Source organism: Capsicum annuum, chromosome 1 (assembly GCF_002878395.1).
Source record: "Capsicum annuum cultivar UCD-10X-F1 chromosome 1, UCD10Xv1.1, whole genome shotgun sequence".
In the NCBI taxonomy this organism is placed as follows: domain Eukaryota; kingdom Viridiplantae; phylum Streptophyta; class Magnoliopsida; order Solanales; family Solanaceae; genus Capsicum; species Capsicum annuum.
Genome location: NC_061111.1, coordinates 116,602,752 through 116,622,565, shown reverse-complemented (window position 1 = coordinate 116,622,565; position 19,814 = coordinate 116,602,752).

The window sequence follows — 19,814 nt, the reverse complement described above, 5'->3', positions numbered from 1 at the left end:
CTACACTACTCTGAGACCAGGCAACAGAAGTTCTACCCCATTACTCCTGCTGTGTTTTTGGTGTTGGGGCAATGGCTAAAGATGGCGTTGGCATAGACGAGTAAACTTGAAACTGAGAACTGTTTCCCCCTCCAGACCTTGGTTGGCCATACTCAAACTATTTGGTTTTAGCCTTCTTATTTCCCCTCTCTTTCTCTCCTTCAACTTCTCTACCTCAATTTATTGATCATGAGACATCAACCTATCAAGATTAATATCCCCAATAAGCATGGTAGTCCTACACTCCTTGACTACCAATCTAGACACTCCAGTAACAAACTTAATCATACTAAATTTAGGCTTAACTATCAACTTAGGAGAATACTTGGATAACTGGGTGAACTTAAGGTAGTACTTCTTCACTGTCATCAAGCCCTACCTCAGGTTCATGATTTCCTCAACCTTAGCTTCTTTCATCTTACACAGAAAGAACCTATCCAGAAATATATCTTGGAATACCTGCCAACTCATAGGATTTACATTCTTACCTCTACCATCCTTCCACATAACAACCCAATTATAAGTAACATCCTTCAACCTATAGGATGCCAATTCAATGCTCTTCTCCTCAGTAACATACATAACTCAAATGATTTTTCTCACCTCATTAATGTAGAGTTGTGGGTCCTCACCAACCTTTGACCCAAAGAACTCAGGTGGATTCATTATCATGAAATCATGAACCCTGGCTGCAGGTAAATCACTATTCTACTAAAGTGGGACTGCAGCCTGATAGTTTCCCTACACATTGGCAGTCATAGCCTGGGCCAATGTTTGAAAGACAGCTCAAAATTTAGCATGAGACATATTTTCATTTAGAGGGTTCGCTTACGATGGTGGTTGGTTACCATTTCTATGTGGATTGGCTCAAGAGGTCGCATATTCTGTCACGTAAAAGTATGAGTTAAAGCTGATAAAGACACTTGTAAGAATGATAGATCATGAAAGAAAAGGATAATTCCTAATTCATTCCATAGCTACTTACTCTTAAATATGGTGCGCTTCATACCCATAAGAAGACTATACGTAACACAACTTGTCTGATCCCCTAGGAATCATTAAAACTTAGGCTCTAATACCAAGTTTTTAACGCCCTAAAAAATACCCTAGACGTCACACGGTGCTCAAGACTATAAGTAGTCCCAATCTAACCCTTTAAGACTTCTAACAACTTTAGAGCTCATACTAAAGATAAACTTGACATATAAAGTCTCAAAATACTAAATTAATGTATTAACTAAAAGTCTTATGCTTAGAAATCTTAAAACTAACACTTTGAATCCATAATAGAAAAATAGTTGGACAAGCTTCTACTTCTAACTAGAGAGCCACTGGGACAAGCCCTAGCTGACCCAACTCAAATAGAAATCAAATAACTAGAGTACTTCAATAATAACAAATCTGATAAAATAGGTCCTAAAACTATAAGGACTCACCAAGAGATGGAATGTAGGTGGAGATGCACAAAATTAATCACGCTGCTGGAACTGAGCACCTGGACCTACATTAGAAGACGATGCAACACATAAATGTATATGTTAATCAGTACTTCTAAAATATACTGAGTATGCGGGGGTGAATGCATAAGTAAAATAGCAGCTCAAAGTTCATATAAACTTGTAAAGAATGCATGTCAAGTGTAAATAACTCACCTTAAGCTTGAATAAAACAAAATTTGTAAAATCATAAACATGAATGATGAAGCATAAGTATGAACTTTGTGAGCCATGATAGTTAGTTTCTAAAATCCTTACTTTTATTTTTGTATAGAAAGGTTCTTATACCTAACATACACCATGTGAGATATAATGAATTCCAACGACTTATACACGAATGGGAGAGCTCCCGCTGGGGAAAGTTGTCCTACCCTTTCCATCGGAATAAAACCTATTAAGTGATCACTATACTTAACCCATATAGGGACTTTAGACCTATGGTGGTTCACAGTTCTAGGGTATGAGACCTTGGAATCATACCCAACTCAGTGCTAAATACTACCCCCATATTTATATGCTTAGAATTTAGGAAATCCACCTTAAAATAGCTTAAGGGTTTATAATGAAAACCACTTATGCTGTTTTTGCTTTAAACTATAATCAAGATAAATCAATGTGGATTCCATCTCATAGGTAAGGATTAAAAGGTCAATTCTTTCCTTAAAACTTGGTAAACAATTATTAAACAGGCTTACGATCATAATCTTCGTGAAATCTGAAAACTCATGCTTAAAGCCTAAAACATATGCACTTAAACTTTAAAAGGTTTTGAATAAAGCTTCATTCTCAACAATAATCTTGAAATCATTCAACAATATCAACTCACGAAAAGGAAGTGCAATTAGTTATATAAATCTGTAAGTCAAAGCATAAATAGGTGAGATAAACATGCACATCAATACTTAAATAATTCATAAATTCAAAATAAGATGATTTGGGTATGAACCCTAATTTGCAATTCATGAAATCTTAACATAAAAATAAGTTTTGGGCATAAAGATGAAAGAGTATCCTTGCTCATAATCCCACATACATTATTAGGCTTAATTTGATGTAGAAACTCAACTTTGAACTCTTAAAGATGTTCTTGGAGGTTTCTTCCTGAAGTTCTTGGATTTGGAAACTTAGATTCTTGATTTTCTTAAAGAGGATGTAATAGTTTTTTGGATTTCTTAGAAATCGGTTAGTATTTCTTAGAGAGATATTTAATGAAGAATGAGTGTATAATGCTTAAACTGACATCTAATATTCTATTTTTACGACTTGGTGTAAGGGTAAATAACTTAATTGCCCCTATGGAGATTAATGTCACAACTGGAAGGCCCTTTGCGAGCTTGGCTCAATGTGATGGCATGTTCAACGGTAAACACGGCGCGACGCAGTGGAATCGTATTGAGCTGCTGGAATCAAAATCCAAAAATGACCCAAACCTCATCCAAAAATTTCAAAACTTCCCTGAGACATGTTCCTTACACTCCTAAAAATGAATCAACTCAAAAACCATCATCTCGGAACCCAGAAGGTAAACTTAAAAATGTTTGAAGTTAAGGAGTCAAAATAAGGCTAAGTCTTCAACACTTAGCTAAATTTTCATGATTTAAGCTCCTTATATCTGAACCAAACAAAGTTGAATAAAAGGTATTATAGACTTTCTCATTATTCATCCTAAACTTAATCTCACCTCTTTCTATATCCACCAATACTCTACTTGTGGTTAAAAATGGTCTCCATAAAATTATAGGCATCTCAAAATCAACCTCACAATATAAGACAACAAAGAAGGATGGAAAGATAAAGTTTTTCACTTTGACCAAATCATCAAATGATATGGCCATGCACTTTTTAACCATATGATCCATATTTAATAACTCTGTAATCATTGGTTCCAGAGGTCTCAAGTCTAATTATTTAAACACTACCAATAAAATCAAGTTAGTGATTGCACCTAAGTCACACAAAGCCCTGGCAAATCTTGATGACCCAATAGTATAAGAAATAGTGAAAGCTTTGAGATCACCTTTACATTGCATAAGAGATTGAGATGTGTTTGGACTATAATGATGCAAACCACCAACATCCTCATAACTGACAGTTCTTTTCTTTGTCACTAAATCCTTTATAAATTTCACATATCCAGGCATTTGTTCTAGAGCTTTAAGAAGAAGAATATTCATATTCAACTCCTTTAACATAGAAATAAACTTCTTATACATTCTTTCTTCCACTTTCTACTTCAAAATCTTTGGGGAAAGAGTGAAGGAGGTCATAAAATGGGCTTCTACTATGGTGTGATGTCCCTTTCTATACAATAATATGCTTTAGATACGTATCATTATTCATCTACTTTTAAGTTTCAATTTCACCTGAATCATCAACCACAATATTATTCCTTACATCATCAACCACTAGCATAGGTGGATCAATAGTAGCCTACAACTTCAAGTAGTGATGGCTAGGAAGTTACTATTATTGTTTAACTTCTAAATAGTATTTATAGAAAGAGTTCCCAATTGATATTGATTCAATATGATAGAAATCTACCTAAAATGCTGCTCCAGCTACTTATTACGGTTGCATGTGACTCTACTTTCTATGTTAAACCTAATATGTCAGCCTTAATCTCCTTAAGGAAACTCTATTGGCACTCCGATCCCTTTATAAGCTTAGAAAGAAATACCTTTATTCTTGAACTTCTATACTCAATATCACAGTTCCCCTGTGTAACATAAATACCACTCTTCTCCTTGTAATCATCCTTTCTTATTTAGTCACTATAACACTCTCTACTCCTATTCCTATACCTGTCTTTGTTGTAGTTCCGACCTTGGTTCCTTGTCTCGAGTTCCAAGTGCCTTGGTTAGACACTTGACCCTTAGCTTGGAAACCCACCATCTCTTTATCTAAATAGTTTTCTTCTTCCTTAAAATTAGACTCACCATGTCTAAAAAATTTACTACATGAATCCACTGCATTTATCATTGGTTGCAAATTGCTTAAGCAAACTGAAATCAATACTCAGTTATGTTATCTCTTAAGCCACTGTCTCATCTAGGGATGTATACTCATTAGAAGTACCAATAACATAAGTAACAGTTGACCTATCCTACTCTTGAGAATGCCACCCTCAGTTGGTTTTAGTAATTTGGTCTAACATTTTTGCTTGATCACATTGAAGACTCATGAAAGCACCACCTATAATATTCTCCGCCATAACTTAGATATTTTTTGCATTTAATGCTTTATAGGATATCTCTAAGGAGTTGCTCCTAGAGATTCTATGATTCGGGACATTCATTAGCTTCTTATTAAACCTCAACTATATCTCGTATAGTGCCTCTAAATATAACTATTAGAAATAACAAATTTCATCCTTCAACTGCAACATTCTAGAGGATGGGAAAAGTCAATCAAAGAACTGTGTCCTTAACTTGTTTCAAGTAGTAATGAACCTATCAGGCAGCTCTCTTAACTATAAAGTAGTTTCTCCTATAAGAGAGAATGAGAAAAACCTTAGTCATATAGCTTCTCGACTCACCCTAGGTAGATTGTATGAAGTGAAAATCCCTACAAAGTTCATAAGGTATATATTTGTATATATAGTAGGCACATAAGTAAACATTCCTTTCAAATTAAGTAACTGGATCATTTCAATTGTATTGTCAAATTTTGTTCCTTAGGGTAATTCTGGAGGAATGATACCACCCGTCCAAATTGGTTAAAAAAATACCAAATCTTTTTCTAGATCATCATACACTTGTAAGTACAGATAAGTGGGTGGTTGACCTCTAGTACTTCTAAGTGTATCCTATTTATTGCTGCTCAATGATCTTATTGCTTTTATGATCTCTTTAACACGCCGGACAAGTGCTAAACTAGCATTTTACTTTACCATTAATGGGGTAGTGGTTTGCTTAGCCATTTCTAAAATATCATAAGGAGGTGGCCAATTCAATATGGTTGGATTATCATGAAACCCTTTATTTTAAGCTCCTTTACTATACCCTTCTCCTCTTTCTATATAATGATTCTATAATAAGGTTTGTTAAATGTAAAGATCAAAGAGAATAAATGGATTGCCTTGACTCTGAGTACTGGACATACATTGATGTATGCCTAAAAGAAGTTGAAAATCAAAACTCAATAAACAAAACCAACAACCTCAGTCAATCAATCCATAACTATATTCCCTGGCAGTGGTGCCAAAATTTGATATCACATAAATTATATCTCCAAAAATATATAAATTGGTTTCTTGTCAAATATAGAAACCAATAAGGTTAGGGTTGTTCCCACGAGAAATAGGTCAGAAATCTATCATGAGCTTACTGATGTAATTGAAAATTGCAGAAAGTAAAAGGGTTTTTTTGTGAAAGTAATAGTAACAATAATAATGTTAGGTAATTAAGGTTTTTATCAATATGAGATGATCACTATTTAATTATGAATTGACCATATGAGTCCTATGATGTCTTGATGGGTCAAGTAACCCTAGTCGTAAGGTTTCCAGTTGATAGCGGTTGGGTTTTCTATCTTGGTTACAACTTAATGATAAGAGTCTTATGATGTGGAGATGAGTCAATGGGTCTACTCATAACCAAGGATGGATTTTTAGAGCTTTTAGTTAAGGGTATTTTGGATATTTCCCACTATATCCCCTTGGACCCCATGTCTTAAAACCTTCCTTGGGACTTCATTATCACATCACTCCTAATAAAACACTCCTACATGCTATCTCAAACTCTCTGCTCAAGCTAAGGCTAGGGTTTCAAAGAAAGTGGTCATCTAGGGTTCTAATGGTGCAATTTCTTCCAAATTCCTTGGAATTTCAAGTATGTTACTCCTCCCTCATTGTTATTTTACTTAAAGCACATGTTTTAATGTATGAATTTCATAGTATTGTTATGGTTTTGAAATAATGGTTGAGGTTTTTTGAATACTTATTGTTGATTTATGTTTTCCATGGTTCAATTATGGTTTCCTTGTTTTAAATATGGTTTTGAACATATGGGTGCATGGGTATGGTGGTTGAACTTGATAATGATAACTTTCTCTATATTTGTGACTTTTAAAGTAGTTGTGACCCCAATGCTATATTTTGAAATTGGTTAGTAGTTATGAGAAAGGTGGGAATTTGAACTAGAGGTACAATGGAATCCCAAAGTGCTTGGTTTGACTAATTTTTGGAAACTAACGCATGGTATAAATGGTTAAATGTTTGATGGTTTTGAAAACCTTGTGGGATACATGGCCATCCCCCAAGTTATTGTTAAAATAGAAACCTTGTGGGGTATATGGAAATCCCCTAAGCAATTTTAATAATGGAGTTCCCCTAAGTGATTTCAATAATAAAGTCTGCAAGGTTTATAGGAATCCCCTAAGTCATTGCTAATGACATTGCTTGGAAGCTATTGTCAGTATGATGATACCATTTACTTATGCCTTAGTAATTGGATCCTGGGAATCGGTGGTTATGTTATGTGCTAAATACTTTAATTAGGTAATAATGGGGGTTGTGATAGCTAGTCGTGAAGGTGTGAGTTTGAAGGACAGACACTGGAAACTTATATTTGCTGATATGATAGTTGGTCTTGGTGACCTTATGCTTGTGGGATACATGGGAATCACCCAAGTCTATACTTGTATATATGTATCATAGAGGCTGAAGGGTACAAGGGAATTCCTGACCATCTATGGTATCTCTGGTTCCTGCGGCTACATGCACTAGGGCCCATTCAGGGGGTAACACTGGACCAATATTTCTAGTGGGTGGATTTATGACGATAAAGCTACACAGTCCAGGTTAAGGTTTTAAAAGGCATGCTAAACCTTGTTCCCTATCCCGCACAATATATATGTATATATACATTTGCATGTTGTGATTTGCATTAATTGATTTGGTTTGGTTTAATGGAATTACTTTATCTTTTATTTATATACTAGCGTTCACCCTGCTAACCATTTTCGGGAGCTATGTCCCCATGCGATGCAGGAATCGCTCACACTTCCACTACTCATGCTCGTGACTTGGTAATTCTGGGATAACTTTTAAGCTGTACAAAAGTGGTGATCTTCAATAATTCGGAAGGCCAATGTGATGCTATGGATTTCTTTTGGTCATTATTATTTCCTTGGTTTTGGTTTTGGCTATGGTTTGGGGCATGTCCTGACCTGATACTCTTTGGTTTTAACTAGAGGCTTTGTTGAATAACTATGTGTATGGGCAGTGTCAGTATTGGCATTAGAATTGGTATTGGCATTAGCATTGGGATCAGTATTGGACGGTTATTTGGTTGTGGATGTTTGGTTTTGTTTATAGCCTTATTTTAAGGTCTTTAAATTAAAATTATATTATTTTGTTATATGTAAAGAATTCATCTAACATGGGGTGATGGGTAGTCAATAGTATGGGTACTGGGGATGGTCTCCAATTACAGTTGGACTTGAGATACCTAACACGGGTAGGCCCTGGTTCAGGTAGTGTTATAATCTACCACTAGACCACCTAGATTTAATAGGAATTTCTATGGGTGGTGGAAAATAAGGATGTATGAGTTCATCATGGCTGAGGATAGTAAGCTGATGGATATAATACTAGATAGTACTCATGTGCCAGTTAGAGAGGTCAAAGAAGGAGACATAACTAGAATGGTTGTTAAAAGTAGGTGAGAGTATGATGATGAATATAGAAGGAAAGTTGAGAAGAATTACAAGTCCAAGAAACTACATTTTTTGGCATAGGGCTTGATAAATATAACAGGATTTCTGCCTGTGAAAATACTAAAGAAATCTAGGATTGATTGAAGACTGCTCATGACAGAATCACTGATGTAAAGGATTAAAAAGTTGATATACTGAGTATTCAGTATGATATCTTCACCATGAAAGAAGGATAAACTATCCAAGAGATGAATACAACATTTACTTCAATCACTAATAAGTTGCACCGCCTAGGAGAAGTAATTCCTTTTTACAAATAGGTGAGAAAAATTCTAGGGGTTCTTTCTAAATCCTGGGAAAACAAAGTGGATGCAATCAGTAAGGAAAGAAAGTAAAACTCTAACAATGGATGAAGTTATTGGTAATTTGAAGGCTCATTATCTGAAGAAGTAGCAAGGACAAGACAAGAAGGAAGCAAAACAAAGAAAAACTTTGGCTTTGAAGGCTACTAAGTCTGATTCATGTGAAGAAGACACAGTTATTGCCTATTTGGCAAAAAGAATTGTTAGAGCTGTGAAGATGTAAGACCCCATAAGATCCAAAATTGTTTCATCTCACTCTTGCATGCTAAAGGGGTCTAAGAATTAGAAAATTTCACTAAGTGTTAAGACTTAGTAATATACAAAGCCTCTTAAACTTTGATGATTTTAATTTTGACCTTCCTGGCCTTAGAACATCGATTTTTAAGTTGATTCATCATCGGGGTGGTAGATATCATGTCATGTGTAATTTTTAAAATTTTTAAATGAGGTTTGAGGCTTGTTTGGAAGTTCAAACCAGCAAGTCAGCACGATATGGCCGTAGTGCGCCGCTTATCACCTTGGTGGGGTACAACATGATGCGTCGAATGAGTGACGTGATGCATCATTTATTGTATCACTAGCTATGTTATCTTAATTAATTTCGAGTCTAGGAGGGTATTTTATTCCTATTTCCCTCACATTATCTCAGCCATAATATGAGATTAAGGACCTAAACAGGCAATCTCACTCATCTTTTCCCAAACTCTCTCAAGATCAAACCCTAGCTCCTTCAACATTCAAAATCAATCTTCAAGAAATTCACCAAGACTCTTACCAATTCTTTTACTAAGGTATATTAGATGTTCATTAATGGGTTCTTTTCACCCACGGAGTCCAAGAATCCGCTTTAAAGTTTAAAATCATGACCTTTACATGTTTACATGAATTTTCTCCATGAATTTCAATTTTTATGTCATGTTTACATATGTTCAGGTTGAAATTAGCCTTTGATCTATTTGAAAGATGATATTTTCATGTTAAATCCTTAACCCATGATTTTTGTATTCAAATTATGTTACTATGCCAGGATTTAACTATTCCCATTCTTTAACTCCTGACCCTCAAGTATTTGGTGAAATGCCTAAGTAATGATTTTCGGATACTGCTTACTTATTTTGTTCCAAATGCTCCTATGTGTTCTTATTGATATTGCTATTGAGTCCTGGGGGTTAATAATACTCAAAAAATTAGTTGTTTACTTAGTTTCAGTATTTTTAGAATAGTTTCGGATATATTATAGTATTATCAGTTCAGTCAGTATATCATGTCAGTAAGCTCAGTTTAGTTCAGTAATCTGAGTCAGTCCAGTTGGGAATAGGATTTAGTACTGAGTGGACTCAGGGATGGGGGCTCACCTTTTAGTTGAGGATGTGACCTTTAGTAGTAGTCCATGAATCCTAGAACTACATAGCCAGTGTAGGTTGAGATGTTAAACTGCCAGTTGAGGGTTAACACATATCTGACCAGGGCACCTACCAGTAGAGGGTCACTCTTCAGTCCTTCAGCACTTTACTTCAGTGGATCCACACAACCAGTGTTAGTACCCATGGCATGGTACAGAAACCCTTCAAAATGGGGTCATAGGTTGGACCCCAATTAGCTCATATTAGGGCATATGTTTATTTTAGGGTTTCAGTTCAGTAGTCAGTCAGAATTAGTTGGGAACTTGTCACATCAATTCTAATATAAATCAGCTAGAGGCTTTCAGATTGTATCACCCCGAATTTGGTACCTATAATGTTACACGGTGCTCATGACCCCGAAGGACCATAAGCTAACCCATGACTGATATATGTAACTGAGCACTAATAATATACTGTAAATATGTGGAATATAAACAGTAAGTCTCTAAGGTTCAAAACTGTACTAATACTGAATATATAAAACAATGTTTGTAAAGGGGTGTAACAATACCCAAAACTGAAATAAACTGTTTGAAATATGCTATAGTATGAATTACTCTAAAATAGAATAAAAACTGTGGAGTTGATGGGACATGTCCCTAACTAACTCTGAACTATTAAAATAATAAAGTAATAAAATAATCATGCTATCCTTGAATAATATGGACTTACTACTAGTCTGGCTGCTGAACGTCTGATCTACTAAGGATGCTCGACAGATCGTGCTTTTAAACCTATGGTATAAAACACCATAGCACAAATGCGTCAGTACAATTTAATGTACTGGTATGCAAGTGAGGTAAGCTAAATGCAAGGGTTAATATGCATGAACAATAATAACTGACTGGTGACATGAATATGAACGGGTGAAAAATATATGCATAAAGACATAAACTGAAACTGGGTTCCTAACAATACTGAATACTGATGTACTGACATTTGAGTTTACTAATACTAGGCTACTGAATAACTGAGTCTATTGATTATATAAATTATGAAGTTTACAGGTAACCGATATCTGAGGTTACTGGTTTTATATTACTAATAACTCAAAACTGAGTATATTGATACTGGTAAATTATCTGAGTTCTTTATTGGACTGAGTGACTGTATCTAACAGTCCTAAATCTGAAGAACTATATGAGTTCTAGACTAAACTGGATGACTATATCTGACAGTCCTAATTCTGATGGAACTAGCTGAGTTCCGTACTGAGTTAAGCGACTGTATTTGACAGTCCTAATATCTATAGAACTGAATTGAGTTCTATTACTAAATCCTACTCCCAACTGACAGTGTTGAATCCTACTCCCAACTAAATACACACCAAACTGATTTTCCTAGTTCACACTTGGAACGACTGAGCTATTACTGATGGTTCAGTTTTACTGAACTGAACTGAGTTCACTAATTTTTGTTGAATAACGGAAAACTACTGAATTCTATCAACTGATAGAATGCTATTGAGTTCTGCTAGCTGACTGAGTTACTGAAGTCTGAACTAAATACTACTGAGATCTGATAACTGATTGAGATTATAGAGATAACTGAGATTACTGAGATCATTGAGATTACTGAGATCACTGAGAATACTGGACTGATACTGAATTTACTAAATTTTCCTAAGTCACATAACAAACTAAGTTTTACTGATCATGGCTTGACTTTGAGTATCATGAAAACTAATACTGGCTCTAGGTACACAACTAAATTGTCAGGTACCAGTACCCCTAGGACTCAATAGCATAATAAGTAAATCATGGTACAATCTTAAAAGATCAACAGTGGCTACATGTTTATCATTCATTCATTTAGATATTTCAACAACCACTTGAGATATATTACATGTACATGAATGGGGAATAGGTATTAGCATACTATAAAATGGCATTATTTTATTCTCATAAACAATTTGTCAATGTGCACATAATGAGCATGTCATGATTTCTTTCACTTATTAACTCAAATAAGCTATTCATCAAAAACTTGGAGAGCATAACATATGAACATAACCCTATACAACAAATAGGCATCATAATTCACATTCCAATTGACAAATTTCATGGGTTTAACATGGTTTCACATGATACTACACATATATCACTTTACTTTAGATAGATATTGTAATTAAATCATGAACTAGAGAACCCATTAACACAATCTTCATAAACATAATCAAACTAAATCATGAAATATATCAAAAACATTATCTTGATTTTTTGAAAAGGTTTCTTGGACTCTAAGGGTGGAAGAAACCCTTGGATGAACAGTTGACATACCTTAGTTGGTGAATTCTTGAAGGTTGATGGTGGAATCCCTTGGAAATTGAGTCTTGAATTGATAGCCCTAGGGTGTTGTTCTTGTGAATTCTGTGAATAATGAATAGGATTAGCCAAAAGAGGGCTAAATTTCATGTTATAGGGGATGAACGGCATGGGAAAAAGATTGAATTAACCCTGAGGACGCAACTTTTAAATGACTAAGAACTGGGCATCGATGCTATTAGCGATGTGGCGCATAATGGCATCAATGTGATAGTCGATATGTCACACCATTATTGTGTAGAGCCTCAGTACTTTGACCTTGGAAACTTGCAACAATATCAACCAACACGATTGGCGACACGACATACCAAGATCGTGTTGGTTCACAGTTTTGAGATTCTGAACGTGGTCTACAAAAGTTTCCAAAAAATCCAAAACTTGTTCGGGAAAACCTATTGACCTTCTTGGTAGTGAATTAGCAAGAATACAGATCATTAAAGGATATTGAAGTCACAAAATGAGACTGCGAACTTTCAAAAGCTAAAATAAACTAAGTCTGGAAACTTAGCTAGAACTTTCTAACTATAGGACCCCCTTAACAATCATAAATGGACTGAATTAAGCTTAAGATTTTATGGGGTCTTACAATATCTCCCCATTGGGAACATTCGTCCTCGAATAAGACTGACTGAGATGGGGTAAATGATAAGCTGAAGTACATGCTGAACATAAACAACTGAAACATGAGTACATGACTGACATTACTGATTCGCTAAGATTTATTTTGAGCATACATATCTGATACATAATTTCATGACTGGTATGACTGATCGGACACATAAATGAATAACTGAATATGCAATGGTAATTAATATCAAGTTTATAATAGAAATCAGTGCATAAAACTGGATAAGTTCAAGGGGGACTGTTTCCTTAAACTAAAAATGCTAATGAGCCTGAAATTAATTACTAGATATGCATGAGCGGAAACATATGAACATAACTGAGTCTGGAACGTGATACATGAGCTTGATATCATGATCTGAACTGAGTACCTTGCATACGTGGCTTACGGTTGAGATCGGAGTTTCAGGGTCAACTCATGAGTACTCCTTACCCCAAACTAGATTCATTATGAAAAGAGATAGCAACACATTTATGTTATGAAGTTTCATAGAATTATAGTGTATCTCCCTCTTGGGACACTACATCCCTTGAATAATACTGCGCTGACTTTGCTGAGATACTGAAGAAACCTAGAAGGCACCTAGGAACTAAATCATAACTGATTATCTAGGATCTGAAACTGAGGCATGATACATGAACTGGGCTGAACACACAACTACCTAGTTATTCTATCTTAGAATGATCACATTCCTGATACTCTGGGTAGTGCAGCTAAATGGAAAGATGGGAAACCACACCATCTGAACTTGTCTATCTGGCTGCTAAACTGAATTACTGGCTGCTTAACCAACTCATACTAGAAACTTGTACTTAACTGAAGCATTCCTATGACACACTCTTTCTATAGAGTTCTAGTGACTGTAGGGAGAAAGCAAATCTTGGCCTGATCTGAGTAGGACATCAAAATAGGAAACCGCTACATGGCTGGGATTCTTGTATTAGGAGATAAGGCCTATGAAACATCATCTAAGATAAAGTGACTTAGCCTTATGCACTGCATTGAGACTACTGAAAAGATTCACGTGGGTGTTAAGCACAAGTGCATAAATATACTAACTAATCTAATTAATTGAATGACTGATAGCTGACTACTGGGTCTTTAAGGCTGAACTATACTTAGCCTAAAAGGCTGGACTTAGACTATAGAGTATTATACATAGAAGGTAATGACTGACTATGTAACGTGAGGTAACTAAGTATGTATAAGTGAAAATTGTATTACCTTAAGAACACAAGACCAAACATCCAACATAATTCGGAAATATTCTATAAACTAAGGTATGAAATACTAATAACTGAGTAATTGATGGCCATATGCTATGGTCGAGTAATCCTGAAAGTGAACTGAGTTTATGATCTATCTGGACTAGGACTGGGACTGAGATTGTAGCTAAGATAGTAATTGAGACTATAATCGTAACTAAGACTGTAACTGGTACTTAATATTGTTTCCTGATAATTGAGGGTTAGACTGGTACTGAAGTACTGAATCTTGATGGCTAAATAACTGATAACTGAAGGCCATGGTTCTGTAGTACTATATGAGTCCTTTACTGAATACTGATTATAGAATGACGCTGTAACTGAGGGTTAAAGGACGGATCATCAACACCATGGATTCACCGAGGGGTCTAAACTATAGATATACGTGACATAGTCTAAATTTTTTTAATCTATTATTAGGAGCGTAGCATAAGTCATGTGGACTAAACATACTGTAAAACATGATGTGAGTGCATGAGTCATGAGCGTCATGACCTGAGTCTGGAATTTCTGTGTTCATGGGACATGATTCGTAACACTGAGCAAACTGGGATTCCTCATACTAGGAACTTGAAATGCACATAATTCTATGGAAAGTGTGAATATATGCTGGGTTCACGGAATTGTGACATGATGCATGTGTAAGTATCGTGATGGCTAAAGTACAAAACTTTGCACTAAGATAGGAATGGGTTGGGAATCATCTTCCCTTACTAATTTTCTATATATACTAGGATTACTACTAGAACCTGAAGGCCTATATTTTTGAGGTACCATAACCGGACAGTTCCTGTATACCTATCGGGCTATGATAGATTGACCCACTAGGTGGAGACTAAGAAAGGTCCTGTTAACATCTGGTCTGACCTTAAAGTTGACTAGTATGTAAAAAGTTATAAGGAAAAAGAAGCTCCTGAATCTGAAATAGTGTAAATATGTAAATAAGGGCTTTGTAACATACCCGTGGCTGCATCAGGAGGACTTTCCTGATTCTGTAGGGACTGAAGTGCATAGAGTCTATTTGGGCGTTTCCCACTAATAGCGCTGGAATTGGCACCCTAATAAATCGAACGACTAGACTGAGCTGAAGGACAACTGTGCTGACTTTGTGGACTGGGTTTAGGACATTCTTGGACCTTGTGACCTGACCCGCCATATCCAAAACACACGTTACTACTTGCTTTAGACACATCCTTGTGATACTTACCATACTCTTTGCAAAGCGGACAAGTTCGAATAATGCTTACACTACCCTGGGTTTTGGAGCCTGGCACCCCATTCCTACGTTCATTTTTGAACTTTGGTACTGTTGCACTAGATAAAGAGGGAATTAGAACTAAAAGCTTCTAACTATACTAGGAATGGTTACCACCCCATGACCCTGGTTGAGTAAAACTATAACTACCTATTTTGACTCTCTTATTCTCTTTTTTCTTCTTCTTAAGTTTCTGCTCTTCAATCTGTTGAGCATGGACCATAAGTCTAGATATGTCCATCTCCTTAATCAACATCGCAGTCCTATACTACTTAAACACTCTTCCCAAAACCCCAAACACATACTTGCTTATTCTGGATCTACTGTCTGCTACTACATAAGGAGTGTACCTGGCTAACTGGGTGAACTTGAAGGAGTATTCTTCACACTCATGCTACCTTATCTGAGATTGATGAACTCTAACACTTTGGCTTCTTTCTGCTCTAGGGGAAAGAATCTATCTAGAAAGGCCATAGCAAACTCTTCCCATTCTCTGGGCCCTGCATCTTTACCCCTGTCTACCTTTCACTGTTTAAACAATATATAGGATACATCTTGTACATGATAGGTGGTTAACTCAGCACTCTCACTGGGTGTCACTCCTATGATATCTGTGACTTTTTGAACTTGGTCGAGGAACTCCTGTGTATCTCTTCAGACTTAGAACTGGAGAATAGGGGAGGATTTATTCATGTGAAGTCTTGAATCCTAGCTACAGTCGAATTGGCCATTGGGTTGGCCAAAATAACAGCTGGCCATTCATTTTGAGCTGTGGCTGAATTGGCTAAAGTAGAGAATACTGTCCTGAATTCTACATGGAAAACATGTTTGACTAGGGGATCTACCTGAGTGGGCTGAGGTGCTGACTGATTATCGGTTCTCCTTTGGTAGCCCCTTTAGGGGGTGTGTTCTATAAAGGAAAGGAAGGTTGAATTAGACTAGGATTTAAATTTGAGCTCATGCTCACTGGCACGACATGAATACTAAAACAGGGTAAACTGTTCCTAAAACATCTCATAGCCTCCTATCCATAAGTGTGGTGCATAACACAGCCATGCACAAGACTCTACTTGATGTCGATTTTCAGACTTCCTACGACACTATTGAACCTTAGTCTCTGATACCAAATTTGTAACGCACCAAATCTAGTACCCAAAATGCTACACGGTGCTCATAACCCCGAAGGACCATATGTTAATCCATGACTGATATCTGTAACTGAGTAGTAAATAATATACTACAAATATGCAGAATATAAGCTGTAAGGCCAAAAGGTTCAAAACTGAACTACTACTGAATATAAATCAATATCTGTAATGGGGTATAAGAATACCAAAAACTGAAATAAATTGTCTGAAACATGTTGTAGTCTGAATGCCTCTAAAACTGACTGAGAACTGTAGAGTTTAAGGGAAATGTCCCCAACTAACTTCAAAGTACTGAAACAATAAAGTAATAAAATAATCACGTTATCTTTGAATGATGAGGACTCATTGCTAGTCTGGTTTCTAGACGTCTGATCTACTAAGGATGCTCGGCAGCTCATGCTTCTAAACCTATGGTATAAAACATCATAGCACAAATACGTTAGTACAATTGAATATACTGGTATGCAAGTGAGGTAAGCTAAATACAAGGGTTCATATACATGAACAATAATAACTGATTGATGACATGAACATGAAAACGTGAGAAATACATGCATGAATATATAAATTAGAAATAGGGTCATGACAATACTGAATTCTGATGTACTGACATCTGAGTTTACTAATACTGGGATACTAAATAACTGAGTCTATTGATGATATGAATTACAAAGTTTATAGGTAACCGATATCTGAGGTTACTGGTATTATATTACTGATAACTGATATATACTGATACTAAAAAACTATCTGAGTTCTTTATTAGACTGGGTGAGTGTATCTGACAGTCCTGAATCTAAAAAACTATCTGAGTTCTAGACTAAACTAGATGACTGTATTTGACAGTCCTGGTTCTAATGGAACTAGCTGAGTTCCATACTAAGCTGAGCAACTGTATCTGGCAGTCCTGATAAATATAAAACTGAACTGAGTTCTATTACTGAGATTAAATCTGAAACTGAGACTATAGAAGGTAATCATTTAACCAACATGCCCCGAATCTGAACTAGTGGGGTCTAACCTATAGCCCCAGCTGGAAGGGTGTCAGTACTATTCCATGGGTAAAGATAAGTTATGAGTAAACCATATCCGGTAGGGAGCTCTTTTGTTAACCCTTCTTACAAGGAAAAATCAAAGGAGATGAATAGTCCCTAGACTAGTAGGGGTACATCTTGACCTACGATGGCAACATAGTTCTGGAATGCAGGGATTGCTACTAAGGATCACACCCATTACTGGCTAAAAGGTGAGGCCTTATCGCTGGGTTCACTCGATGCTAAATCCTACTCCCAACTAAATAGACACTGAACTAATTTTCCTAGTTCATACTAGGCATGACTGAGCTATTATTGATGGTATATTTTTACTGAATTGAACTGAGTTCACCGAGTTCTATTGAATGACAGAATACTACTAACTTATATCACCTGACAAAATGCTAATGAGTTCTGCTAGCTGACTGAGCTACTGAGGTCTAAACTAAATACTATTGAGATCTAATAACTAACTGAGATTATAGAGATTAATGAGATTACTGCAATAACTGAGATCAATGATATTACTAGACTAATACTAAATTTACTGAATTTTCCTAAGTCACATGGTTGACTAAGTTCTACTTATCATGGCTTAACTATGAGTATCATAAAAACTGATACTGGCTCTACGTACAAAGCTAAATTGTCGGGTACAAGTACCCCCAGGACTTGATAGCATAATAAGTAAATCATGGCACAAGCTTAAAAGCTCAACAATGGCTACATGTTTATCATTCATTCATCGAGACATTTCAACAACCACTTTAGATGCATTACTTGTATATGAATGGGGAATACGTATTAGCATACTATAACATCACATTATTTCATTCTCATAAATAGTTTGTCAAACATTTGCATAATACAACTTGCACATAACGAGCATGGCATGATTTCTTTCACTTATTAACTCATATGAGCAATTCATCAAACACTTGGTGAGCATAATATATGCACATAACCCTATACAATAAATAGGCATCATAATTCACATTCCCATTGACAAATTTCAAGGGTTTAACATGGTTTCACATGATACTACACATATATCACTTTACTTCACATATATATTGTAATTAAATCATGAACTAGAGAACCCATTAACATAATACTCATGAACACAATCAAACTAAATCATGAAATTCATCAAAAACATTATCTTGAGTTTTTGAAAAGTTTTCTTGGACTCCAAGGGTGGAAGAAACCCTTGGATAAACACTTGAGATACTTAGTTGGTGAATTCTTGGAGGTTGATGGTGGAATCCCTTAGAAGTTGAGTCTTGAATTAATAGCCCTAGGGTTTTGTTCTTAAGGATTTTGTGAATAATAAATATGATTAGCCAAAAAAGGGTAAAATTTCGTGTTATAGGGGCTTAAGGGCATGGGAAAAAGATAGAAATAACCCTGAGGATATGGCTTTTAAATAATTGAGAACTGGACACCGAAGCTATTTGCAACGCAGCACATCATGGCATCGATGTGATGTCACGCGTTACACCATTATCATGTCTAGCCTTAGTACTTTGACCCTGGCAAACTGCAACAATATTAACCAATGCGATTGGCGATGCGGCATGCCAAGATCGTGCTGGTCCACTATTTTATTTTTCGGACATGTGTATCCTTTATTATCAGTTTGTTTAGTGCTCACAGCAGGTACTAGCTAATGGGTTAGCTTATGGTCACTTATGACTGTAAGCACTGTGTGGCATCCCGAGTATACTCTTGGGATGTTACAAACTTGGTATCATAGCCTAAGGTTTCAAAATGTCTTAGGGAGTTAGAAAGCCGCATTTAATAGAGTCTTGTACATAGGTATGAAGCACGCCGTACTTATAGATAAGAGGCTACAAGATATTTTATGAAAAGTTCCTCTTTTTTCAGTATTCATGTTGTGCAAGTGAGAATGAGCTCAATTTAAGCTCTCTTTATAATTCAGTCTTCTTTCTATTTAGAGATCATGCCTCTTAGAAAGACTAACATAAGAAAAAATAAAATCCAGCCCGCGCCCCCAACTATTCAGGAAGATCTCCTGAATGAGCATATGTCCCATGCCAAATTTAGAGCTACATTCACTACTTTAACTCACTCAGTAGCAACCCAGAATAATCAGTCGGCTGCCGTCCTAGCCATTTTAGTGGCTCATAGTGCTGCAGCTAGGATTTGAGACTTCACCCAAATAAAACCTCCTCTTTTTTTGGAT